An 8,610-nucleotide genomic window follows, 5' to 3' on the forward strand; every position below is an offset into this window, starting at 1 on the left:
ATAAGGGCACTTCTGTGACCATTTTTGCAATGTTAGGATTTCCCTTTCATTCTAGTTAATAGTCTAAAACCTCAATTTAATTGTCAGGTATCTTTGACTTGTGAATACTCTCCATGGTTGAATGTGTGAGCAATGCATTTTCTTAGCTGCTATCCACTTAACTTGCATAGTGAGGATTTTGATGCATGAGGCAGTCAGCTTTATTCTGTTCTTTGCTCTGTCAATTCAAGGAGAGCCTTTCATTTTTGAACAGAAACAAGCTTTTCTGGTCTGATTTTCAGTACACTCACTGGCCATGTCCCCACAAGCAGGAAAGTATGCTTTGTGGCTCCTCAAAGGCTTTTGAGGTGCTGCAAAACGCACATACCACACATGAGAAGGTTCTCTCAGCTGTATATTTACAACATAGACCCAAAATTAGGTGCTGGGAAATCCTGGTACCACTAAAGGTATGTCTGTACTTGCGGGGATGCACCCAGTGGGTGCATCCAGACTAGTATGCATGTGCAAGGGTGTACATTTGTGGTGGTAAAAGTAACATCAGCACAAATTTGTGCTATTGCTTTTTGCCACTGTGCATGTCCCTGCACATGGGGTTTGGTGTGGAGCAAAATGCTCCACTTCAGGGAAACAGCTTTTTCGCCACTCCTTCCAGTCCCAGCATGCTGGAGAAGCTGGGGGACAACTAGAGGAGGGGAGGTGCTCTGGCTGGAAGCCAGAGTGTTCCCTTGAGGACTGTGCCTCTGTGCCTTCCGGTCACGATGCTTTTTTTTTTTTTTTTTTTTAAACACTGGGATCTCCAGCTATCAAATTTTGGTGCTTGCATATGCACCATGTGCAATTTGCAGCACCTCAAACAGCTTTGAGGCACCACAAACCACATGTGTGCACTCATCTGGACATGCCCACTGTGTCTATATAATGCTGTGTTTAATTAGAAATGCTTCTTTTCCTTTGAAGGCAATATGAATATATTAGAGCTAGAAAGACAAAATAGGTATTGACTGATTTTTGCCTAGTTCACTACCTGTGAATTATTTCATGAATTCAGTGTGACCATTAATTACAGAAATTTGGTGTCAGAAATTTGAATTTAGGTAATTTAAGCAAACAAACTGGCTATAGAAAATGACTGTTAAAATTGTCCATATTACTTCCTTAACTTGTCTTGTTTTGTGTGAGTGAAGAGAGAGAAAAAAAAAGGACTCAACAGTCAGGTTTTGCATTAGAGCCTTATCTCCGAATTTGGATTGCAGGAAATTGTGGAGAAAAGCAAGCTTGATGATTATATAGGTCTGTTTCTGATTTCATTAAAATAAGTGTTATATCAGTTGTATTACTCCTGACTTACACGAGTTTAAATGAGATCAGATCCATCTGAGTCTGTGTTGGGACCGGGTTGGAACTAAGTAAAAAAAAGAAAAAATACACTTCAAGGACTTTTCTGTGAAAAGATATTGGCACTGAAATTACACTGAGCATATTTTCATAAAGTCAGAGCAAGAATTTCTGCTTTCTTGTACAGACTTGGATATATTTTTTTATAAGCAGCAGAGTTTGCTTGCTGAGTGACTTTTTTTTCCAGGTTTTCCCAGCCTTTTACACAGTATTGTATATTCCACCTTTATTAATCCTTTGTACTAGGGCAACTTTGCTGTGTATTATTATGGCTTTCTTAACCCTCACCCTTAATACAATCTTACATAATAGCAAACTGGGGTGAGGAACATACTTTAATAGAACCCTTGTCTCTAATTTCTCTAGATGCTAACCACAATACAAATAACGAATAGTAATGTTAAAAGTGAACTGAAAGGTACTAGTACTTGTTAGGTCTGTGTGAAGCTTTGGGTGCTGGTTTGATTTGGAGGAGATTCAGCCTGATTCGGTGGCCAAATCTCCGAATCAAATCAGGGGACCAATTAAACGGTCTGAATTGATTTGGGGAGCTTCGAATCAATTCGGAGAGCTTTGGCAATTTGGCAGTCCCGACTTGCTGCAGCAAGGAGCTGGACCAGGACTCCATGCTGGTAAGTAGGGGGCGGGGGAGGAGGGGGCTGGAGGAGGAGGGAGGGGACCATGGTGGGACCCCTCCAGCCCCTGCCCCAGCTCCTGGCTCTTTAAGAAAAAAGCCCCAACTCACCAGCTGCTGCCTGGCGGGAGGTGATCACCGCTGCCCCCCACTGTCCTATGCTGTCTGGGGGGCTTATGACCGAGCCCCCTGATCCCCACCCCCTCTCCCAGCCCCACCCATGGCTGCCCCACCAAGCCCAGATCCCAGTTGTTTAAAAAAAAAAAGCCCCCACTCACAGACTGATGCCCAGTGGGGGATCCCTCTCTTCTTTCAGAGAGCTGGGAGCTGCAGCAGGCAGGGCAGTCATTGAGAGCAGGTGGGGGATGGGGCCTGTGTTATTCAGAGATTCAGCTGAATCAATTCAGGACAGTGATTCGAATCACCGAATCGAATCACTGCCCCCTGAATCGGCCAAATCCGAACCCGAAGTGAATACTAGCCACTTTGCACAGGCTTACTACCCATGTATCTGTCTTTGCTCTCTGTAGGATCCTTTAAAATATTCACTCAACACATGCCAAACCACAGCTTATACAATCATAGCAAGGCATTGTCTGAGTGTGGAGAACTTAAGACTACTTACCCAGAGTGTGTCCCTAGCCAGGAGCACTTCCCCAGCTGGAACAGCATGACTATGTTGCAGTGGAAACTCCCAGTCCGTCCCAGTTCAGCTTTACTGCCTTGCCAGGTGAGGCAGATTGGCTTAATTAAGTGGCCAGGACTACTTTCGGTGGCAGGAAGCAGGACCCAGAGGAGGAGTGCAGGCGGAGAAGACAATGCAAGCAGGTAGGGCGGAGAGCCGTCCAATGCTTAAGACTAAAGTCCCCAGGAATAGGGCAAGAGACCAGTCTGGTCTTGTGAGCTCGGAGGACCTCACACTTAAAAGGGAAAAAAAAAGAGAAGAGAGAGATGTTCTTTTGTTTCCTGTGCTAATTAGATACCATGGGTGGTCAATTAAGCCGGCACAGCATCAGTTATAGAAAAAAACCCCAACCTGCTTGCTCACAGCTCCGGCGGTCAAGTGTTTGTGGGTGAAGGCAAGGAGAAGAGGGAGGTTGTCCCTGAGCACCTGCAGCTGGGAAAAGAGCATGATGCAGACAACAAGGTTTTTTTTAATTTACTTTATTTTTTTCTCTGCGTCTAGTTGGATGTGACAGTGGAATAAGTGCCAGTCCGTGTTGGGTCGGGGAGTCACCACCCCTCTCCCTTTAATTAAGTCATCAAAGTCGTGGCAGGTGAGATACGAGAGAGGAAAATGACCCAATTATGTTGACTGGCACCGGCCCATGAGGAAAGAAGATCAGTGAATATCAACAGGGCATAGAGGCCCATGCCTGTACTTGGTGATCTCATGACAAGTTCTGTAGATTGCCATAGAAACCTATTTTACTAAGAAAATTGTTTTCCTTCATTTCTTAGTCTGAAAAAGGTCTGAAGCCATAGTTTTACTCATGAATATAGAACTGCTGATATTTTTGATGTTTTAAAAACTTTTAGTAGTTCAGAAAATATCCACGAGCCCTTCATTTCTTCATTGCTGCTTCAAGTACAATCCAGATTTGTGAAAATGGATATGTGGTAACTGTTGTATGGGAACCTAACCCCTTGCCTACGTCACAGTCTCTAAACTCCTCTTCGTTTGGACAGATGATCATTTGGTAAAGTTTCTGAGATGAATGTTGTACACTTCCTGAACCTTTTTTCTTTTCCTTTTGAGATACGTTGCAGCACAGTACAACATGCCGCATTGCAATTTACAGGTAGTCAGAGCAACACACCTAGCTAGATTCTTACTCTTTTTCTCATTTCTATAAAAGTATTTATAACGTTTTATGTAAATGTGGTTTAAAAAATATAGCTTATAAAATTGTGGTCACTGTATATATGATACCATGGCAGTTTAGGCATATGAAGAAGTGAAAGCAACACAGAACCATTGAAACAGTTTAGTTAAACTAACAGTATTATAGCCCTTTTAGATCGTTGTGGGGATTCCTAAGTAGAAATTATCTGGGGAGGGGAAACGTCCAAAAGTCTCTGGGTTCTGCAAGAAGGAAGTGGCTCTCTTATAGGAACCAGTAGACTTTTCCCTGCAGGGCAGAAAATCTAAATGCCAGGAATAATTTTAAGGCACAAGTTGTTATATTTTTCACAAGGTCCTTAAATGTCTTAGGTGTCCAAGTTCCAGTTTTAAAATAGTTGAACACTTTCAGAGTCTCACACTTCTGCCTTGAGTAATTACATGCATCTGACCCACCCTAGGTGTACAGTGCACTGGCAACTGATCCTTCCATAGCAATACTATCAGGGTGAATCCTGCAGTCCACATCTGTTATCCTGTCTGAAGCTATAAAATGGGTGGAATCCTCTGACCCTCCTTTAGTCTATTCTCATCACCTCTGCCTGGGAGCGTGGGTTATCCATGTGCTTTTGCTCACATGGCCTATTAACCTTTGTAGTGTAAATATCTTGGTGTAAATAGGTAAGTACTTAGTACATTATCTCAACTTATTCCTTTTTTTTCCTAAGGGTTTTTTTTTTTCTTTTTTTCTTTCTTTGTTATTCAGAGCCTGAAGTGGTTTGTAGTGGCTTTTACAATGCAGACATCTAGGGACTTCAGATATTGCCCTTCTTGTGGAACTGTCATGCCTGCTAATGCCCCCACCACTGCTCCCTTATATTTTGATAAGGAGAATATTGGAGGATAATACAGTATCCTTCAAGAAGAGGACTCAAACGTCCCAGGAAGTACACTTGAGGGAGTACTTGCTTCAGGGATTTATGTACTTATTTTTTAATCCTAGAGATTCAGAGCCATTGAGATAAGACTTCACAGCAGCTAGGAGCAATCCCCTTTATTTCTCTTTAATTCCCCTCACAAGACTGAGCTGTCTATGCCTTCATCCTAGCAGAAGGGACAGCATTCTAAATCTCTAGACCTTACAACACTACTAAAATTCAAGCTGTTTTGATTCAGAGGTCATTCTAGAAACACAAAATGGTCTCCTTGAGCTCCTAAAAGCTCTATTTTGCCTCAGAAAATTCTTATGACTCTCTTTGTACCAAGGAAAGGGCAAGAACTGTGACTTGGCAGTCTCTAATACTATCTGATCAGAGAAAGGACCTAGTTGTATTGTTGATTTTGGTACCAACAATTTTGCATTAGTTCCCCTATTAATCACCTTGGGGGCACCTCCACTCTTGGTACTAACTGCACATTCTCCCTAATACATGTGATATCAAACAGCCTCTACCTTTCATTCTGCTCAGAGACATGTGTGAACCAGTTTTGCATACCTATGCATACATATGAGTGAATGTAGGTAATAGCTGGGTAATCTTTTGCCCAGTTTGCATGTACAAATGCTGGCTTGAAATAGTATAAGTACTTTCTCAAAAGTGGAAACTGCTTTGAGGCAGGCTGAAAATTTGCCACAAGATTATCTAATATGTGATCTTGAAGAACAGGATGGATATAAAGGAAATATAATGGTCAGTTGTGCCTATAATCTGCAGTTATACAGCAAAGAAAATACTAGTATACTATCATTTGAGAGTCTCCTCATTCCATCAGATGAGAGGATCAAAAAGGAGGATGGAAAAATAAAGCTTCTCATGAAAGATAAATATGGAATGCATGGCGCCTTCATTGTATAATCTTGCATACCAGCAAGAATCATGGCTTGTACAAACTTTTTTTTCTAATGTATTATTGAATTTTAACAATGTAGAATGTTAAAAAGATGTACATAATGTGGGAAGCCTGAACAAAAATTGTGTGCAAGATGGACCAAGTATCTTATCTCTGAGGCACATTCCTTCAGAGAAGTCTATTATGCCAGTTTTAAAAGTAGACTTTTTATAAAATGCTGTCTTTGTGATGGTGCCATTTTACTATATAGTGCAATCTCTCTTAATCCAAAAGTACGTTTTATGATTAGCTATTGAATTTCACCCCTGATGCAGAAGATTGTCTCTTTAATTTTGCTGCTGAGACATCTAACCAGGGTGTCAGTATGTGTCAGCTAAAATGGTCGTTTATTGGGTTTTTTTTTTTATGAAGTGCTCACTAGGAAGATGTTGAGCCTAGCTTCCTTTCAAATGAGCCATAGGACAGCTAATTTCTCTTATTAACTTGCTGAACACTACATGTGACCCAATGGCAACACTACATGTGAACGTGGCTACATGTGAACCAATGCCTAATAGGCAGAACATTTTAAAATCCTATTCTCAGTCCTTGAGCAAATTATTCTTTCATTTTTCTATCTTTGTGGGGAGTGGGGTTGTTGTTTGTTTTTTAAAGTGGATAAACAGTGGTGAGTTGTAGAATATGAATGAAAAAAGCAGTCAGTTTTATCTGTATTTTAACATTAGACCTGGATTAGGAACCTCAACATTGCAAGTAGGAAATCCTGTACTGATTTCAAAGTTATTGCATGAATGAACATATTTTTAAGTCCTACAGCAAAGTCTGTTGGATTAGTGGAATATGCTGGGAAAATAGTGTGTACAACCTCATGAACTGTACACAACCTATGATTTATTCTTTCTTTGTGGCTTCTAATAATGATAATGAAAATTTACAATGGAGTAAATAGTCCATCTCTACTTCTGTGTTTACAGTGTGTATAATTCAAATCACATGAAGCTATATACTTCTCAGAAGGAGAAAAAATGATCCAGGGCCGCAGATTGTCCAAAGACCTCTACACCCAGTTCCTCCCACCAACATCTCTATGTACATTCAGAAAAGTTCAGGGCTTCAAGAGCTTTGAAATTCTGGCCTCAGGGTTAGGTCCTGCTGAGCACTTTTTAAGATCTGGCCCTTAATATTCTAGATGTTAAGCATATAAGATTTTTCAGTATCATGAAAGAGTATGAGCGCATAGTTGAAACTCTGAAGGGATGCCATGAAAATGCACACATTTCATAACACTATATCTGAATATTGGTTACTGCTGAGAGAAAAAAAGAAACTATGCCATTTTCCTTCAAATTAGGACATTTCAAAACCAGTTTAAAAGAAAGAACATAAGCAGAATCCATGGTGTCATCAGATTTAGCAGTAGAAATTCATTTCAAATCCTTATACAACACAACTTCTGGGCAGAGAACCAGAAACACGAACACCCTCAAAAGCACCACAGGTAAAAGCAGAGGGGAGATGAGGACACTAATCTCTCATGATACCTTTTAGAGCTGCAATCCAAATACTTGTATGAAATGTTCATAGAATCATAGAAAACTAGGGATTGAAGGGACACCCCCAGGAGGTTATCTAGTTCAGTGCCTGCTCAAAACAGTATCATCCATGTCTAAATGATCCCAGACAAATATTTGTCTATCCTGCTCTTAAAAACTTCCAAGGATGGAGATTCTGCAATACCTTTAGGTAGCCTATTCTCATGCTTTAACCACACTTATAATGAGAAAGTTCTTCCTAATATCCAACCTAAATTTCCCTTGCTGCAATTTAAGACTGTTGCTTCTTGTCCTGTCCACTGTAGCCACAAAAGATAGTCTATCACTGCCCTCTTTATAACCTCCTCTTCAGGAATTTGAAAATGGTTATCAAATCCCTCCTTATTCTTCTTTTCTCTAGACTAAGTAATTCTAGTTCATTCAGGCTTTCCTCGTCAGTCATATTTCCCAAACCTTTAATCATTTTTATTGTTCTCTACTGGACTCTCTCTAATTTGTGCAAGTCTTTCTTGAAATGCAGTGCCCAAAATTGGACACAGTACTACAGATGAAGCTCTGACTAATGTGGAAGAATCACTTCCCTTGACTTAAAAGTGATGCACCTTTTTAATACGAGATGTTATTCGATTGGCATTCTTTTCAACAAGAACATGCTGTTGTCTCATATTCAACTTACAGTCCACTGTAAACCCCAATGGTACTTATGCCAGAGTACCATTCATGCCTTTCATACAGTTTCATCATATTCCAGTGTTAGTGGATTTCGAGACAAATTTAGTTCCCTACTTTCTTTGCCCTAAGCACGCTGAGCATTCATGTAATAATTTTAAAATTATTCAGTATTTACGCAGATACAAGACTGGTGCCCATAAATGTGGAACTATTCTGTTCACCGTGAGCATGTCTACGTGTGCTGTTAATTCAGAGTAGGCTTACTGCATAGTAAAAATACTGCACAGTAAGCCTACACAGGAGCACACCTATATGTGCTCTCTTGGGAGCAGACTTGTTCCCAATGGGAGCAGCCTGGTGCAGGGCTGCTCTCGCCCTGCTCTGCCTCTCTGCAGCAGCCAGAAGGAGCTCCAGGCTCCTCCTGGGTGCTAGCCCTGGGACCTGGCAGGGAGCATAGGGCCAGTCCTCATGAGCACGGGACCAGGAGAGCTCTGCCAGCTGCAGTGCCAGCTGTTTCCTGCCCCGTACACATTGGAAAAGGTCCTGATGTGCATGGGGCTGAAAGACAGTTGCTGCTGCAGAGCATTCCTGTGTCATGCATATGGGGACAAGCCTTGTGCCCAGCAGGGCTTCCCTGGACAGTCTGGGACTGGCCAAAA

The sequence above is a fragment of the Alligator sinensis genome, unplaced genomic scaffold (assembly GCF_000455745.1).
Source record: "Alligator sinensis unplaced genomic scaffold, ASM45574v1 scaffold280_1, whole genome shotgun sequence".
Taxonomy (NCBI): Eukaryota; Metazoa; Chordata; order Crocodylia; family Alligatoridae; genus Alligator; species Alligator sinensis.